The sequence below is a fragment of the Corvus kubaryi genome, unplaced genomic scaffold, assembly GCF_017639235.1.
Source record: "Corvus kubaryi isolate FWS band 111438036 unplaced genomic scaffold, C.kubaryi_AGA036_p1.0 37300, whole genome shotgun sequence".
Lineage (NCBI taxonomy): Eukaryota > Metazoa > Chordata > Aves > Passeriformes > Corvidae > Corvus > Corvus kubaryi.
The window spans coordinates 10,935,759-10,953,897 of NW_024581093.1; the positions used below are offsets into that span (position 1 = coordinate 10,935,759).

General features: G+C 36.5%; 2 long non-coding RNA genes across 8 annotated transcripts in view; one reads left to right on the forward strand and one right to left on the reverse strand.

Annotated features, from left to right (window-relative positions):
• Positions 1–18,139, forward strand: part of LOC121664299 — a 193,062-nt gene that overhangs the window by 113,017 nt on the left and 61,906 nt on the right. The gene's annotated exons all lie outside the window — the stretch shown is intronic.
• LOC121664297 overlaps positions 5,365–18,139 on the reverse strand; it is a 33,389-nt gene continuing 20,614 nt past the window's right edge. For 4 of the 6 annotated variants that reach the window (XR_006015942.1, XR_006015945.1, XR_006015943.1 and 1 more), the window contains 2 exons: positions 14,717–16,130; positions 5,365–6,320 (listed from right to left, as the gene is read on the reverse strand). This is a non-coding gene — a long non-coding RNA (uncharacterized LOC121664297). Of the gene's footprint in view, positions 6,321–7,352; positions 7,497–7,913; positions 8,110–14,716; positions 16,131–18,139 lie in introns of all 6 variants that reach the window. The other 2 variants (XR_006015940.1, XR_006015941.1) reach the window with 2 other exon arrangements.

The window sequence follows — 18,139 nt, forward strand, 5'->3', positions numbered from 1 at the left end:
TTGGGGATTTTTTTGTGATATAAAAATTGTTCTTTTATGTAACAAATCAGTTTGAGCAATAACTAATCTACCTAATTGTGTTGCAGCAAATAAATTAATGTAATTTTAGGTTTAAAGCCTGCTGCTTGCTAAAACCCATCACCTTTATCTCATCACCACCCTCATCTCAGGCGCTTGCAAAGACTAATTTTAAGGTCACACTTCTACATGGAGTTGTATTCTACAAACTTTAAAATGTAGCAAAAATGTAATGATAGTATAGACCAGCACTTTGAGGAAGCTGTGCCAGTACACTTTCTCTGAGATACATGTCACCTGTTTCCTATATTCTCACAACAGTCTTATTAGGAACTAATTCACGTACCTTTAAAAACCTGTTTTAAAGCTTATTTGCTAGTTGTAAATAGGTGTCCACGTTTTTTCTAGTTATGAACTTCAGCATCTATTTGGAATTTCTAGGGAGTATCTATGCAGTTCTAGGCTGAAAAGCTGCTTACAAATATATAAACAACTATTAACAGCTATAGGCTATATTGGTATGAATTGGTGATATAAAGCAAATATTTATCGTAAATGTGCTCTGTTAAAAAAGTAGTACAGATGTGATACTGAGCAGCATGAAAAAGTCTTCCTGGTTATGCCTTTATGATCCTCTTTAGAATAAAGAAAACTTGAAAAAGGAGTCCAGAATAATTTTTGGGAGTGTTGATCATAGAAAAGGATGAAATGAAGATACTTTTGACAAGAGGAAAACTCATGTGCCTTTTTCTACATTAAACAGAAATCTGAGAGGCCTGAAAACTGCCCAGGACCCTTTGAAGGGTGATGAGATTGTTAGAGAGGACAGAAGGAAAGAGCACTCTCACTGCACTCACACCCACTAAAATGCAAAAGTGACTTTGGAGAGCTTGATGGTAGAGCAATTCCTTTGATAGCAGATAAATGCAAAATGCACAGGGGGAATAAATATTGAAAATATTTGGATTTATATTTACCACAGTTTACTTAATTCCCAGTAAAGACAGATTTCATGTTGCAGCAGAGAAAGCTGAAGAAGTCAGAAGAAAGCATTAGTGGTGCTGCAAACAAAAGATTAGTCAGCAAATACTGACTCTGTGTCAGCAGGTGGACTCTGTGTGAGATAATCCAGAATTAGAACATTGCAAGGATTTCATGCAGGAGTTCCAAATTCTTGCTGTAGTAGACAAATATCTGGCACTATCAACTATCAAAAAAAAAAAAAAAAGGTAGTTATTCTTAGCTGGTTCTTTAAAAAAAAGTCATTTCCTTTAGCCTAGGGTTTTAGAATCATTTACTTTTCTGCACAGGTCTGTGGAACAGTATAACAGCATAAATCCATGTAAGTGCTGGGCTTCTTATAAGAACAAGTTTCTCTCTGTCAAAAACACTACTCACCTGAATTCTGAATTTAACATTAGAAAATGTCCAAGTCTGCTCTTTCGCATTTTCTATGTTATTATGTACATCTGTCTAAGGCAATCCAGTTTGAAGAACTATGTGAATCCCTAATAGAACACAAAACCTACCCCAGCTTACTAAATATTCTCTTTTAAAATATCATTGAAATGTACTTTTCTTTAACTCCTGCATTTTATCAGATTCTGCATGCTCATAAGATTTTAAGAAAGAAGAAAATTCAGTGCTAATAATGCCTTTTCTTCCTTCCACATAAATTTGGTACTAGAGGAAACTTCTGTGTCTTACATCATTGTCATAATTTCTAACAAGTACGTACAATAAGACTGGAAGACACATAGGTCTCAAAAATTATATAATATATAATATATAATTACTATATAATATATAATATATACCTCCCTCTGTAGGTAACATTATTTCTGAAATCTGAGGTTTTTATTTTAATGTGAAATCTCCTTTGCAAATGCATTTCCAGCTTATTTCTAAAAGATTCTGGATGTGATTGAACCTGTGGTAAAAATTTGCAAGATACACAGTTAAACTGTGAAGGCAGGAAATGAAACAGCTCAGAATCTGAACGAACTCTGAAGCATTTGCATTCCCATATTTAAATATTTGCCTGAATTACACATGAGCTATAACTTTTCACTCACTGGAATTTTTTGCATTCTCTGTAATAGTGCTAAGACAAATCAATGTTTATATTATTGCAATATATGAATGTATTCTGTTCAATCTCATGTTTGTGTGAGTTAAAAAATATACAGAACCCCAATAACCTCTAGTAAGTAGGACAGGAAAGGGAGAGAAAAAAAGAAAACCCCTGACTTGAAACAAAGACAGGGGCCTACTCGCAGTTCCTGATGGACTGATGCAATACAATGAAGCTGGTGTATTCAATATAACTTTTAGAATAATTGCCTGGGAGGTAACAAGAAGAAGTACATTTTACTTTATCATGGTACATAAATAAAAGGGCAGACTAATTAATCATATAGCTTACTAAAAGTGCTTTTTATTTTGCCATTTAGTATGCCAGAAAGATCATTTTCTTTAATGTATATACCCAGTATTAACATGATTTAATCCATCATGTTCTGTATTATGAAATTACTTTGTTTTACTCCCTGATCCAGCTGAAGATCATTAACCCACACTATTTTCTAAGTCATACATCATTTGAGTGTATTACCTCATATAGCAAAAAAGCTACTTCCCTCGGTTATACACTCCAACTAAGAAATCATTTTTTCTGGATGTTGCTGACAAGAGGAGCTGTTTTCATTAGAAAGCAGATGGTTCACTATTTCGATTCTGTTTTACCTTCACATTTGCTCCAGCTCAGAGTTCTTTGCTGCCAGTTACCTCATTACCTCTCGCAACATCCATGTCCCATATCCCTGACCTAGCCATAAAATGTGCTAAACAAGCAAGTGCTTTGCCTTCCCCCAACACCTTTATTTTACTCTGCATCCTCACCTGTTGTAAGTCAGGCTTCAAAAAGCAGCAAAGTGAAGCCAATCATCTGAACAGAAGGTTAAACTCCCACAGTTCTGCAGGTGTTTGTTAGCTGAGAGTGCCAAAGGTGTAATTTACATTTTCAGATTTTGAGCTTGGACGTGCAGTCACACTGCTGATGAATTTGCCTCACAGAGCGTTAAGGCAGAGTCTGGTCTTCTGTCATTTCTTGTACTTTTCCGTTTTTATGTTTATGATAGTAATATTTTCACTGTTATATTCTCTGAGTCTGTAGGATGCACGTTCTACTTGGGCTACTCTGGGTGCCTGGTAAGTGTCAATAAATAGTGGTCTGCAATGTAAATGAAAGGTGTGCATAATAGAGTAATGGACCTTTGTGAGTCAAAATGAAGACTGAAGAGTTCCTGGAGATATGTCTTGGTATTTTTAGAATAAAAAAGAATAAATTATGTTTTTAAATAGAACACTTCAAGTAACAGAAGTAACACCTGTTAAGTTTCAGACTGGTTTTAGTTATCTCTAAGCATTTGCCTTGAGAAGTAGACTTTCATTCCAGTTAGGCAAGGAGACAAAAGGCTTTCATTGCTTAAATAGAAAGCCACTTACTGGAGATTAAATCCTTAGAGGTAAACCCATCAGTACATACCTTCAGTTTCTCCACACTATGCATGTTTTGGTTTTGATCTTTCTATGCTGAGGATAATACTCAAACATTGTAGTAATAAATTCTACCTGCTTTGTGTAATTTTTTCTGGTTTCTATGATATCCATCACAAACTCCATTTTTATTATAGCTTCATGAAGTTTTCAGGGGCAAGGTTTCACTTTTTTTTTTTTTTGCGCATCCTTCATAACTTATGTCAAATTTACCTTTTATTATTACCTCTTATACTTGCCATGTGTAAAGATGTTATCTTTTTTTATTCACACTGGAAACTAATACAGAGCTTGGCAGGAATAAGGGTAGAGTATTGGGAGGGATATTTGGTTTTGTTAATTTGAATTATCTCATTAATTTGAATTATTTGAATAACGTGTTCACTAATCTTAAAGTGCATCATAGTCAGGATTGATTTAAAACAACGATCTTTGTAGAGTTTTCACTGAAAAAGGAAGAATAAAGGCCTGTAGTGAACATGTTGACAAAATTCAAGGAAAAGATCATAGACTTGGAATTGTTCCAAACATATATGGGCACCAAGGACAATGTTTAGTTATACTTTAATAAACTACTGTACAAAGAGTTCTGAATGAGCTGGGGGGAAAACATAAATCTACAATATTAGGAAAGGCAAAGCTGAAAGTCAGCCTGCAGCTAATAACCATGTCCAGTTATGTTATTTTTATGATGACACAATACCTAAGCTACTGCATGTGGCATACAAATAGTCATGCATGTTGTACAGCATAAGGAATATACAATTGGTTGAGCTTGATTTGTACCTGTCTGCTTATAACATCCATGGATTCTGGCCTACTCTCTGTTGCATGCAGCCTCAGCAGCCAGCCTGAATACAGCTCACAGCCATAATTCGGCTACAAATAAAATAGAGCAAAAATAGGAGGTGCAGGTGCTGCTGCTTGCACATCATGAGCCAGAAACTGAAAAAGGTAAGGCACAGAGACAGCTTATCTTCTGCAGGAGGAGCTGGGCACAGCTGCCACTGGGGCTTTAGAGGCCTTTACACAGTAAAGTCTTTGTTGCAGAACTTTAACCTCCTCTCATTGGTGTGGACAGGTTTGCCAAAGTGATGAGAAAAGAGAAGACTGCACAGGCTTCTGGAGGGACTGGATTACCCACACTGAAGTATGTGCAGTGTCAGAATTTACTGCAGTAAACAGAGAAAAGATGGACTTTTTGGTTTATGCCTCTGAGTGCTCCACAGAATGGTATTTAGCATTGATGTCACCCAAGCCAATTTTTTTTTCTGCTCAAGAAAGCATTTTGAAACTACCAGATTCTGTTAATGAAAGTAATTATCAAAACTGAAAAAGGATATAGCAACACAAAAGTAGTACTGTGAACTGTTGGTACAAAACTTTGTTTTCAGTATAAATAAGTTAGTGGGTTTTGCTTTAATAGTTGTGAACTTACTTAATATACACAAAAGTTTTTTCTAGCCTTGATTTTGTCCCTGCCTGAATGTTGACAGCATAATCACAAAACATTATAAAGTATCATACCCTGGTAAAATAATTCCAAACAAAACAAATGAGAAGCCATGGGGAATTATAGCATAGGATCTTGACAAGCCAAAATAGAGAACTGTAAAGTACACCAGGTGTCATTGTAGGATTTGTGTGTGAGTGACTGTATAGAGTACACTGACACTCCTGATGTTTAAATAAATCACGTGGAGGAACTCCACCTGGTATTCTCTGGACTAAGTGAAGTACACTCTTCAAAATTATATCAAAAGCAGTTAAAAATGTAAACCATTAAAATGTGATAGTATAGCAATTTATTTATAAAAATGTCATTTGCATTTCTGAATGCTGTTTAACTTCCATGCTTGTTTTGCTGTTTTCAAATAACAAATAGACCATTTCAGATTCATAATGAGGTATGAAATAAATGAGAGGGTACTGAGGGTGAGTCATTCATTAATCATAAGCAAAACAGGGACAAATTCAAGGACACAGGAGCACAAACTGTAAAAGTAATAGGTTGCATAATCTTTGTATTTAATATTAACTATGTTATGTTTTTCACATGAGTTCTGAGAAGTTGAGTTTTTTATGTTTACATGAAACTAATCCAAGGTAAAATTTATTTCTCAATATTATTTTATCCTAGAGGTTGCCCTCTTTTTAATAAAGTACAAGACAACGAATTCTAGCTTATCACATTGTTATGAAGATTTAATAGAAGGGTTAGCACAAACATTGAGGGCTACTGAAACTTTTGATTTAAGATATTCCACTTTTGACTAGAATGTACCAAACCCTTCTTGTTTGTCATGGCAGATCTCCCATTAAGGACATAAATTCACCTGGAATTGGTTGTTTTGGCCAAAATAAGTTATTATTCATATTCATCTGTCAGAGAAGGACAGAACAAGAACTATTATTCAAACCATTCTGTGTCTTCATCCTTCAAGAGGTTAATCCACAGTGACTACACAATGTGCAACAAGGTTGTTTACAGTTTCCAGGTGATGTGAGCATTTAAAGAGTTGGTGTAGCTCAAATAGACATAATAAAAATAATTTGTTACCCATGTCAGATTTCAACAAAAACCCCACAAAAATAAACTAGGTTGAAGTAAGGCAAGGTGAACTGGTGGCACAGCAAGGAGTCAGCTCACTTCAGAATCACTAAACAGATGCATCTCTCTGTTCCATGTGCATTCATTTGGATGGAGCCAGCATTAATGTTATTGCCTGTTATTTTGGAGTTTACTGGAATGAGAAGGAGAAAGAAAGGAGAAGAATCAGAGTGAGAACTCTGCACATAACTTGCTGTTAGAACCTTTGTGTTTTGTGGCCCCCAGTGTGGTACCCATGGCCAGCCCTGTGAGTGTGTCTGTAACTCTTTCTGCGTGGAGCAGGAGTGGTGGGGGTGACCAGCATGCCTGGGAGCCATGTGCTGGAACCCCAGCACAGCTCCCAGCCCTCACAGCTTGGTCACACTGGGCTCTGGGTGGTCCATACCAGGTCATCTTTCTGCACACAAAACATGCAGGTACCCAGCAGATCGTGCCTCACCTCAGTCCTGTTGGGATCACAGGGAGCAGTGCTCCATGTCCAGGCACATGAACTCGTTGGAGTTCTCTGGAGCTGGGCTACAGGGGCATTGATGTGCCCTGGGATCCTGCCCTCTGTGAGCTCAGGGTATGGGCTGTGTCTGCACCAGAGTCTGGGTGTGTTCCTGGCTCCTCCAGCCAAATGGGCTCCGCTTGTAGTCCTGATGGAGGAGCTGCACTTGAACTGCTTATTAGTGCCCTGTGCTTGTCCCCTCTGTCACACACTGTGCCTTGCACCCTTTAGTGGGGACAGCCGCCCCGTGAGCTGCTGCAGCCCTGGTTGGAAAGGCTGTGACCTCGCTGGGGCAGAGAAGCTGCACTGCTCTGTGACCTGGGAGACCCCAGGTCTGACTCACAGCAGTCTTTGCTCACACTCTTGCTTAGCTGTAATTAATGCATGTTGTTTTGGTGCATATCAATGTCTGACTCAGCAGTTGCCTACATTTAGACTGTAAAACAGGAATTAATACACCAGTGGTTAATATTTAGATAAAAATTGTGATTCCTCAATATTTCCATCCACAATTTTTGCAACTTGAAGCAAAGTTGTGTCTGCAATTCTGTATTCAGAGGGGAAAAATTGTCTGTTGGTTAAAAGTACATATTCTACCAGCTCTGTTTGTTCTCTATAAGCCTGGATGAAGAAAGTATCTTAATTTTTAAAACTCACATTTAACTAATTTCCTACCTTCTCTGCTCCAACATATCTACATTTTATAAATTGTATTGGTGGTAACTTCCCAGTGTGCTTAAGGTGTTTCTTCCTTATATGAGAAGCTATATATAAGCTGCAAGGTGTTAAAGCCAGTAATTGTTCGTGGTGTTTTTCTTTCTAAAGAAATAGAAAGGACATGATCAATGAATAGACTGATATATTATCAAAACTGAAGAATTTACCCAGATCTCTGAAAAATCATACATTCCATTCGGGCCTGTGTATTATGAGAATCTCATAATATATTTATCTTCAGTGTAGATGCATGTGGTTTAAGTGTGGTGCCCTGATTTAGATTCCAGAGCAAATAGGTTACCTATGATATTATCATTCCCAGAAACATATTGCCAAGCAGTGCCTTTCTCAAGCCATATGGGTAAAGGGTTCACTCTGTCCCCCATGCTCCTCTGCTTGAATGCTTTTCCCAAGCTCCATATCAATCTTTAACTCCTCACTTTTAAATTAAGATGAAATACCATGGAGAGGAAAGGGGACATAAATACTTCCAAAATCCTAGCAAATAGGTTTTCTCACTCTTCCCTGTCCTAAGCAAGACACTTAAAATGATGAAGCCCATGAAGTCTTCTCTCTGCTGGACCAGGTATTTCCAAAGTTTTTGAACCAATCTCGAATGTTCCAGCAGAATATTTTTTTTTCTAAGAAATCCTCCAATGTTGTTACAGAGTCTTCAACTCAGTGCCAGAAATATTTTGCTATGAGCCTGAGAAGTCTGTCAAAGTAGAAAATTAAAAAAAAAAATCAGTACCATATCAGAGGAATGTTCCTTTTGTAGGTACCCTGCCCTGCTTTTGGCATGGTGTCTGGCACAAATAAGCCCTCTGAATCTGAGCTGGGCTTCCTCTGTACATCAAAAGATCCAACTTCAGAGCTTCTGTTATTCTAGTTTCAGAGGCTGTTCCTGCAGCAGAGATGGAGGGTGACTTTATATCCAGAAGTTAAAAGGTGGAAAGAGTTTGGCTTTTGGGGGGGGGGGTGGGGGGGACTTGAACTTATTTACATCTTCAGCATATTTGAAATTGCTGTTCAAATACCTGCCAATGTATTCATGACACATATCAAAGCTGAAGGAATGCATTTAAGCAAATGCCCTCTCCCAGGGTAATGATTAACACTGTGAGAATTCAGCTTGGTATTTATTGTATCATGAGACAAGTAAATTGAACTCCAAGCAAGTCATTATCTGGTTTTTTTTGTTTTTTTTTTTTTTTAAGTATGCAATGCCAAATTATTAACTTTTGTGGTAGAAGGGTAGTAAAAACACAGGTCAGGCAGTACCCGTGGAGTCTTTTGAGACTCATTTGTTCACACCTTCTGTAGTATATAAAGAACAGAGTTCTTATAGAAGAAGGCTTCCTGTTTCCAATGTAGTAGCTAAGTCATTATATACATTTTAAAAAAATATACCTTTCTGTCTTCATTACTGTATTAAAAAATAATCCTTGCATTCTCTATTGATTTCTCACTCTTCACCATAGCAAACTGCACCTTCTGTTCTGTGCATGTTTCAATGGACCAATCAGTCCATCTATTTTCCTGCCAAATTTTGGTATGATCATAAACATGTCAGCACTGTGCTTATTACAAAATCAAAATTTTCAACCTTCTTAATTCTGTAGGAAGGGGGTTTTACTTCACTAGAAAAGTACTTATTTTTCTTGAAATGCAAATATCACCTTTTAGGAAAGGTATTGCCTGGAATATTCTGCCTGAAACATGAATGCTGCAGAAAGTTATAAACACCTAAAATTTTGAGAATTTACATTAGAAGAAAAATACTTGGACGTTATTAACTATCTCATTGTTAAACCTGCATCTAGACCTTTCTGTCTGCAAAGACTTTAAGGTTCTAATTCCGTTTTGCAATTCCTGATTTTTTTCATGGTAAGCTAACACTGTTTAAAGGCTCAAATGTGTTTCACCTAATTTTTCTTATATCTCCAGATAGTACATGGCCAAGTTATTTAGATACAAATAAGCCTTGAGAATATCACCAAATCCATTCTAATTTCATTCATGCCTTGGAGATAATAATTTAAAGAGCTAGTCACTGCCTGCAATTAAGCATGGAGAAAATAGATCCGTCCCATAATTTATGTCTGCAAAGGTTGGGCTGGATTTGTAATTAATGTTTGCTCCTTTTAATGAAATACTCCAAAGGTCTGCACTTCTGTCATTCATGGAGGTAATTTTTCAATTGATTAGTAAAATAATACTTGAAAAGTAAATGCACCTGCTTTAGCACAGAAATGTCTTAGTCAAGTAGAGACAATGATTAGAGTGCTAAAAAAATATCATTTCAATACAGTAGAGACTGGAGTTTTACTCCTCCAGAATTCAGAACTCCCACTAAAGAGAAAAAAAAGAAAAGGTAATTAAACCTCCAACAACTTCCTCAGCATGCTTTCATCCAGTTTAATTCCTGGGTGGTTTTCAGCATAGCTAAATACTTTTATTTCAGGCACAAGCCTGAACTGCAAGTGAAATACGTCTGGAAAGCACATGTTACAGCAAGACATTCTTTTTATATTTGTGTAGCTTACTATTTTTGGAGGCCATGAACAAATCATTTGATATTGGAAATTTGTTTCCATTTTGGTTAAACACTTAAAATTTGACAGCTCATTTGGATTATATTCTTATTTCCTTTTCAGGATCAAACCTCTTCAAGCCTGCAAAGTGGCAACACTTTCAGTTCCTGCAACTGCTGGTTTAAAATGGATGGTAATGTCCTTTCTACAGAGCATCCACTATCAAAGCAAATGAAATAAAATAACAAGCCACCTCTGCCCATTTTCAGCAAATTGATAAGGATTTTCTTTGAATTAATCACTCCAAAAAACAGGTTTGATGACTTCTGCTGCTTTGTTAATTTGGTCATTTTGACCCGAAGGTTTACTATTCCTGTATTCCCGAGACCTCACGTTTTGTAGGAGTTTATGGGAATAGACTGTAAGTGGACCAGACAGGATGCAGAGCAGAAGCTACAGTCTGTGCCAGACTACTTGAGGGCCACAAACATGGTAATCCAAGAGGTTTTGAACCTTGTGTCATCTGGGACAAGGATTTTGCTTTCAGAGAAAGAAGCAAGAGGAGGGAATGCATGCGGTGAAAGAAGCCCTTATCCAATGCTCAGCCTAATGGGGCAGAGTAATCCAGACAGCGGAGCAAGGGGATGAGAGTCATCAGAATATTTAACTTTAAAGATAAAGGTTTGTCGTTTTAATGCTGCAGTTTTTGAGTCATCTGAAAGATCCAGTTCTTATTAAAGCAAAGCAGCACCTAAGGACTTTTAAAAACCAGCACCTTGAACTTAGTGTAACTCCCATTAAAGTCGATGGATGCTGAGTCAGACCTTAATTCTTTCTGCATCTTAGAGATTCAAAAGGTGAAAATCCTGGCACTACTGATGTTTTGCCATTGACCTCACAGGGTCGGGATTTCATGCTAAAAGCCATAAAATGGCACTGACATTTTGTCATTGCTGTCTTGGATCAGATTCATAACAGTGACCCAGGAGAGAAAAATCTGCATAATCCATTACTACTGTGCATCTACCCGATGCTGTCTCACCACCTTCTACCTTTTTTAAAGAGAAGGAATAATCTATAATTTTGAGCTGCTTTTATTTTAACTCAAGTGAAGAAGAATGGAAAAATCCTGGTATTAATTTTTAATAACGCTATTCTAACCTTCTAATTCTTGATTATTTAATATTTTATATTAATTTAATTGGGAAAGTCTCTTTTGGAAATGAAGGAGGTTTTGTTGGGTGATTTGGGGTTTTTTTTCAATACCTATTCTAATAAGGCTTTGGAGTAAAACTGGAAGGCAAATTTCAGATTTATAGCACAGTTGGATGAAATGTTTATGATTAGCAGTGAGAACTATGAGGAGTTTATATAACTCCTTAATGATCCTTAACAAAATATTTAATTAAAAACCAGCTGGAAAGATAATCTTGGTTAATAAAAGGAAATCAGGGACTGAACTGATTTCTGTAATGGAAGAGTACTTGCAATATATGATAGATGCTACATATCGTTAGCAGTAACACTAAACAGTAACAATAAGTAATAAGTAAGCAGTAACAATAAACTGAAAAAACACAAAATTTTTCTGCCCCCCCATTAAATTTTTAAGATTGCAAATACAAAATATTGGCTGTACATACAGATGATAAAAGTAATAGATTCCAAATTCACGGATACAAATGTACTGAAAAATTTAAAATTTGGGCAGGAAATAATATTCTATATAACATGGTCGCATTGGCACAGCTCATTGCATTACTTTGTGGCAGACCCTGTGTCCAGTGCTTTCAGTTATAATTCTGGTTCTTCCTTTTGGCAAAGCTTGGCCCCCTACCAGCTTTGGGTTTATAACTTTCATTGTAGTGACAGACTTGCTGCCCTACTGGAATCAATGGGTTTCATGTATTTAAATACAGGCATAGCTTGAGCTGGGGGTGTTCTGCTTATTAAAGCAGTAGATGTTTACATTTGGAAATGAAAAAAGGCTGCTTGTGAGTTTTGTGCACACTTTGTTTTTCCTTCATTAAAACTACTCTTTATTAGATAACTTCAGATCTTGAGACATTAGGGATACTCATATTACTTAACTTGGTTTCTCTGACCTCTTTCTGAAGAAGTCTGTGGAGACTAATTTAAAAATCTCCCCTATATTCCTAGAGGAAAGTGATGTGAACATTCCTGTTTGTGTCAAACTGCACTCTGAGTGCATGTTCTGACTTTACTGGAGTAGCTTGGGCTTTCCACCCTCAATGAGGCCTTGGTGACCTCTGAATTTTATGCAGTCGAAGGTCCAAGTCAGGAATGGTATATTATTTCTAAGGAATGTGTATTTAAACATAAGTTAACAATAAGATTTTAACCGTTTTCTTTCCTCTTAACTTTAATGAAAGCATGTATTTATATGCTGTGCCTTTGAAAATTAATTTCCTGGCCTTCTCTAAGGATATAGGGGTTGTGCACAATGAATAGTTTTTCCTTGTATTATTTATGAACGTAGGGGTATAATCTAGTAGCCACTCCCTTTGTACAAATTTTTAAGCCCTTTAAGTCACTTTAGTTGCACTGAACTTTGAGATGAGAATGAAGCCCTCTTTCTCTTTATTGGGAGTTTTTCTTAGAATGTGAAACATGTTTACTTCCAGAACACCGTGTAAATATCTCTTGAAGAGGTGCTTTGCAAATAAGCTATTATGGTACTAAAGAAGACATTGATTAGTTTTAAATGGCAGTAACAATTCAAGTGTATGTAAAGACAAGTGCATTTTCTTTTGAGGTTAACCCTCTGAATTTAATAATTGAAGGAAAAAATACAATAAGGTGCAATAGAAGAAGCTGCTGTGATGTGCATTATGCAATTATGACTGCCATAACTACAATTACCTTACCAGATCATAGCATGTTTTCTCCTCAGAGAAAACAAAACAATTATTATTGCTTTTTATTTGGAAATCTGTACTGTTTGGAAAAAGTTATATGCTCTGTGATGATTCTGTTGATTCAGAAAACCAGTCTGTTGGTTCAGGAAATCTGAAAATTCAGGACACCACCTACAGTATCCAGCTGAAGCAATCTATTTATTTTTGATCTTGTCAAAGTTGTTTTCAAATGTGAAAATTTTTTAGGGTATACCTTTGCCAGTTCCCTCAATTACATCATGTGACATTTTGCTTAACATACAAAAGACCAGAATTATTAGAAGAGAGATTTTGGCTGTGTATTGTGCAGTTTAACTTGGTGAATTTCATAAGTCATTAACTGTCTAGATCAGAGTCTGATTGTACAATTCACAGAACCTGTGTGCTGGAAAGATCCCGTGTGATGACTGTGCCTACATAGTCAAATTTGTTGCATAAGGGAATACTATAACCTCTTCTTCATCACATAAAATAGGCCAAGAAGTAGGACTACAATTATGGTAGCAAAGATTCAGATTAGATGTTAAAAAGTAGGGATATTAACTAAGAGGTTGTACTGTGTTAGGCTCAAAACTATATCGAGGAAAGGTGGTGGGAAGGTGTTTGGCTAATGAAACAATATGTAAGTGGAAACTACAGTCTGATCCATAGTTCAGGGAGTTTGGTGTAGTTCCAGTAAGAAGCACATTTTAATTGGGATGGAGTTAAGGTTCCCTCATATAAAAGAAGTGTCTGGTTAAAGTATACACACTAAGTGTAATTTTAAGGATAACTTTCGACAAAGAAAGATTTCCAAGAGTCCCTTGTTATTCCTTGTAGGGTGTAGCTTAGGAAAGAGTGGTACAGTTGGATACAACCATTTAATTAATGTGCATCTTTGTTGCTCAAATCCTAGCTGTAACTCCTCTGTGTGTTGCAGCTCTTTGTGTTTCATATCAAATTTTCTGAAGTCTCTCAATCTGTTTTCCATGGATACTGGTGTGTTCATACAGACATGTACACTTTCATTTGCAGTGATTTCTGATCTAGCATAGTTTTGTAAAGACCTCTAGCTCAGTAGCATTAAAGATGATAAATGAATATATAAATCTAAGGGGAAAGCACTAAAGTTAATAGTGAGGAGGTTTTTTGCATAAAATAACTATGGTTTCCAACATTTTACAAAGTCTCTTCTCAGCTTAATGTGTGCTGATAAAGATCCATTCTACTCCAACAATTTCCTCTCATCTCACCACCCCATATCTGCAGTTTTTCCTTATGTCTATTCCTCTTAAAATCCAATTGTCTAGTTATACTAGTATTTATTAAAAGCTTGACTGTAAGGTCTTTGTTTACCCAAAGATCTATTTTTATCATAACTGTTTATAATGATTAAACCTCAACAACTTAAACACTTTACACAAAATAATGTATTTTCAATAAATTGAAATATTAACCAATCATATGTAATGGTTCAGTTCTAGCAAATGGATTGCTAGAAATCCTTAGGGTTTCATATAAATTGAAAACTGTATTGACTGACCAGGCTGCGCTCGAATTGCATTGCATTTGGATCAAAAAGCACAGAAAAAGTTCTCATTATAGTTCCCTGACATTAATTTGAGCATTTTTATATGTGTGTCCTATTAAGTACTTTAAGTGCTTTTTGATAATTGTGCTTTGTAGTTTTTACAGCACTTCAGCCTATTCCCAGTTCAATTTCCTCTTTTATCCGATGTTTGAAATATTGATTTCTGACAGATAAAAGCAAACCTTATAATCTCAGCAGCATGCAATAAGTGAGTAAGACGGGGCTACAGAATGCATCAGGGAATGGTCATATTTGAAACAGTCTTTGTTTTATTACATTTCGTCAACAGAATTTACTTACCGCTTGCTGATATTTATGTAAAAGCAGGACTCCTGATAGTCCAGTGATATTACCAGTTCCTGGTATACTTTTGCATTTAGTAAGATAAAAGAAGAAACTCCCTTGGTGGTTGATGATTGCAGCTGCTTAAACTGCTGTCAACTGGCTTGAAGTAACTGTGATTTATCTTCCTCACATTGTGCAGCGTTGTGTCCGTGAACTTCCAGAGTTTGCATTAAAAAGTGACAGCACATCAGAGTGCCAGAAGCTTCTCATATTGTGGCCCTGAAGGTAAAAGCAAAAGAAACTGTCTTGGTCTGTGTTTGGAAACCCTGTCCAAAACCTCTGCAAAGCTCTAGTGACATGAAGGAGATCTTAAAGAAATGGGTTGGGATTTTGAACATGGACTAAATACAATTAAGGGATGCTAAGGAGTAGCATTGGTGCTTTGCATATTTTCAGGATGTTTCTTCTGCAATTTCTGAAAACTAGAAAGAGGAATCCAGTCCAATCCAATGAATAGTTAATGGTATGCTAAAAATTCAGTTTGCATTTATTTCCTTTTCATTATCCAGTGTAATCCAGTGTCTCACAAGTAACATTGCGTTAAACATCTCTGCTCAGTTCCACCAGCACCCATAGTAAAAGAGCAGAATATACAGGGAATTAGCTGCTTCATTTCTGGCAGTATTGCTTCTGAAGCTGTGAAAATTCAGAATGCTGTTTTAGAAGGTGAGGAAAGTTCCTCAAGTTACACAGTAGCTTTGGCAATCAATAGTAAAGCCTGTCAAGGTGAGAATGGAAGAGTCTCCATCCTGAGCACCAGGTTTGGAGGAAACCGAGTGTCTTTCTCTTGAGGCATACATTTTTAAGAGGGGTTGATGTACCTGACAAAACAAGCAGGTGCAATAAAGGAAGGAGGAATATGATTTTTAATAATTTAGACATTTTTAAGATGAGCACAGAGATTTTATTCAACCCCAAATTAGCAATTGTTAATTCAGAAACATTTTTTTTGGCTCAATCCTGGAAACACTTAAAATTACTATCTTGCATCTAGACCTTCACATGCTTGGGTATAGAATAGTTTTCAAACTAAAGACATTTAAAAATGCTATTTTAGTGAATTTTGATTATTATGGACTGGAGCTGGAATTCTGCCAGTCACTTAGCAGAAGTTTACTCTCTGATCAATTCAAGTTTTCATTACTAAGCAATTACTGTTTAAATTTTTAAGTGATAAGCACTTAACTTCATTCTGGAAAAAGTGGGTTGGTGATAGCAAAGCCTGACAGTGTTCTGAAGAATTTCAAGGCTGGAAAAATGATTTGGTTAAGGCTGCCAGGGAGAAAAGATCTTCTGAACTCTATAGGCTTTGGCGATAGGGCTGGAGGAGCAGAGCTTGCTTGGTGGCAGAATGTGCTAGAAATGGTTCCTGTAGGGAAGAGAGAACAGAGGAGTAATTAGGAAGGCTTGTTAGCCTAGGACTTGGGTTTAATATGGTCAGAGCCAGAGCTCCAAACACAAGGAATATGGTGCATTGCCCAGTCAGTCCTCCCTCCATCCAGACTCCATCCTGGTTGCTGACATCAACATGTGCCATGAAGTTCACATGCCAACGCTTAAGCACAGGCAGAGAATGCTGTTACTGACAGAAAACGAGGATGTACTGGAGCTAAACTTTGTGGGAAGGTTTATTCAGTGATGATTTGACAGTTGGGAAGCATGGACCTGCTGAACCGCAGAACTGAAATAATTAAAGGACAGAAACTGTTGGTTGAATTATACTTAACAGCAATGTTATGCCATTGAACATTCAAGTAAAAATCTGTAAGACACAAATACAGCAACAAAATCTCTCCATCTGTTTTGGAATAGGCTAGCTGCACCCCACCCAAATTTCTGTGTCTCAGCAGACCCACACAGAAATGTGTAAGGTGCAGGTTACATTCCTATATGTTCCAACATATATATATATAAAGCATTAATACAAAGATTCTGCAGTGAGTGATATTACTGTATCTCCATTAGAGTTTCAAAGGAGCTACTTAGCATTTTTCGTATTGGGTAAGTTATTTACAGTTCGCAATTTAAAGAAAAAAGCATTGGAAAAGGTTTATCTTCTAATAAATCAAGACCATTGTGATGTCAAGTCACAAAGCCTAAAGGTATAAAGGCAGTTGCAGAAGCTGTATCTTGAAAAATTCACATATACTATATAATATTGAGTAGCTGAATTAGAAGTGCTTCTATGAAGAGTTATAAACAATTAGAAATGGAAAAGTAAAATGTGGAAAAAATAGCACTGATGATTTTTGATTTGAGGGTCTTGTGGTAATCAGGTTGGGAAACAAGTTGAATACACCAACTGATATTTTCTAGTGGTCTCTTTGAATCTGACATTGTATATAATGCTGCAGGCATACACATTCTAGTATTATAGCTGATAGAATTATCTTGATGATTTTATCTCCTAAATTTAATCTTAAAGTTTAAATCTCAGTGTTGCAACTGTTGGCACTGAACACATCAAACTAGTGCTGGTAAAACTGAGGTGTTCAACAGCTTCAGAGCACTAAACTGTAATATCCCTAACCTTGTACATGGGAAGGATTGTGTTGGCCTCAAACATCTATTTAGTTGCTTTGTTTGATGGGAAACAATGTGTTTGTGTAAAACAAAGAAAATTAATCAGAGATAATTCACCAGACAAGCTCAGAGCAAGTTCAGGTGTGCAAGTGCAATTGCCTGTGATTAAGTGGACATGCAGCTACCTATTTAACCTAAAATATCTGTAATGGAAATCTGTCTAGATTTTCTAGGACTTTTTAAAAAATAAAGTTGTTTCCAGTAATAAAAAGGAGTGACAGTGCTTCACCAGGCTCTGTTTTGGTGCTAAATAAATTTTATAAAGCCCAACCCAAACCAACAACAACAAAAAAAAGAAAAAAAAAAAAAAAAAAAAAAAGAAAAAAAAAAGTCTTTAGTTACAAGCAATGATATCAAAATATTGAAGTTCAGCTAGTTTTGTTGTTCCCATCTCTTTGTTTCTGTACTGAAATTTTTGAAGTGCTGCAGAAAATTTTGGAATGACATTTTGGAGAGTTTCAACTAAAATGATTGGAATATCTTGGTGTAATGCATGCAGTCAGTTTAAAAGGTCTGATTTTGGTCTTTTGCACATATGTTTGAAAGTTGAGCAATATGTGCCATTTTTCACTGCTTACCGGTTTTTTGACTATTTGAAACAGAATTTCAACACAAATCCCTACAGTCATTACATCTCTCCATACAAGTGCTTCTTACTTATAAGTGCTATTGCTAATAACTTGTGTCCTCTGTTACACAGTCAGATGAAAGTAGTGCATCTTGTGCCCCTCCAAAACATGCACAGTGTGTACACTACAGGCATAAAATGGAATTTTTATAAGCCTGTTTTCTATT